Below are 1404 nucleotides of genomic sequence, written 5' to 3' on the forward strand. Positions count from 1 at the left end.
GGTGTCGGTCAGCGCCCGCCCGGGTCTCCCCCCCACCCCCGGAGCGTTCAGTCGCCGGCCCCGGGTCCACCCCGGCCCCGAGCCCTCCACGGGGTGGAGACCCTCTCCTCGTTCCGAATCCCACTCCCGTGCTGCCTGCAGCCCATCCCCGGAGCCCGCGAAGCCCCCGCTCACAGTCCAAACCTCACCCCAGACTCTGAACCCCTTTCGGATCCAGACCCCGTCCAAGCACTGAACTCCCGATACACGGTGGGACCCCAGTCCACCCCGAAGGCTCTGCTCAAGCCGAGAACCACCTGCCTCCCAGATTAGTGGAGGAACCCAGCCCAAACCCCTAAACCGCAGCCGTGTGTATCAGACTCCAGGCACACCCCGCACCCCTGAGCCCGCAGCCCTCAGCCAGGACCCCAACTCAGGGCTGGGGCCTCTCTCCAAGTCCCTGGGCCTCTACTCCACAGCCTCACCTGTGCCCCCACCCAGGTTCCCACTCAAACACCTGGACTTCAGTCCTCACTGGGACCCCACCCCAGGGTCCCAACGCCTCCTCCCAGCGCGCTCCTTCCTCCTCCTGCCCTGCACCTGCTGTTCCTCCCTCCTGTATGGAAGGTCTTTTAGTCTCTTCCGGGCTGACTCCCTCCTCTTGTTCATCTCCGAGTGTGATGGTCCCACTTTTCTCTGTTTCTCCTCTGGCTTCTCCACGTCTCTCTGGGTGTCCTCTCTCTCTGCTTCTCTCTTGTTTGGCCCCTTTTGCCCATGTGCCCACCTATCTTGGTCTGTCTAGGACCCACCCTCCCCCACTTTCCCTCGGTCTCTCCCTTTGTTCTAGGGTCTTTCCCTGTGGTCACCCCTTATACCTGCCTCTGCTTTGGGGTGAGGAGGGGCAGGCTCAGAGTGCTGGGCTGGTTCCCCCAGGACCTCCACCTCCCCCATGTTGTCAGGCATGATGACATGGTGTGGGCACTGGTGGGAGGGAGTAAACATGGAATGTGTAGTCCTTGGACGGTGCCCAGGGATCTAAGGTGGGTGGGGGTGATGTGATGGGGCACCGGGTTTATAACTTATAAACCCCCCTCGTCCCTGCTGTCCTAGTCTTGAGGGGGAACAGCTGAGGGCGTGGGATGGACTGCCATCTGGTGCCAGTCACCTGTGGTGGTGGTGGGGTATCCAGGCCTGGGTGAGCTGGGGTGTGTGTTTGTGTAGGACAGGCTGAGTTGCATATGTTGGGTGTGCCTTGTGTTTGGTCATGTGTGTTGTGTCATGTAGTACTGTGTGTGTCATCGTGAGTGGGATTGTTTGGAGGGGTTCTCGGGGGGTTGGTGAGTGTGACAATTGTGTCTGGCGTGGCACGCTGTGTGCGGCTAGGAAGGAGGCTGCATGGGGGGTATGGAGTGGCAGGCGGCTGTA

At 61.4% G+C, this 1404-nt stretch overlaps 1 protein-coding gene across 1 annotated transcript in view; it reads left to right on the forward strand.

Moving 5' to 3' along the window:
- PDE2A (phosphodiesterase 2A) overlaps positions 1 to 1404 on the forward strand; it is a 70781-nt gene that overhangs the window by 722 nt on the left and 68655 nt on the right. The window lies entirely within an intron of this gene.

Source organism: Myotis davidii, unplaced genomic scaffold, assembly GCF_000327345.1.
Source record: "Myotis davidii unplaced genomic scaffold, ASM32734v1 scaffold169, whole genome shotgun sequence".
NCBI classification, from domain to species: Eukaryota; Metazoa; Chordata; class Mammalia; order Chiroptera; family Vespertilionidae; genus Myotis; species Myotis davidii.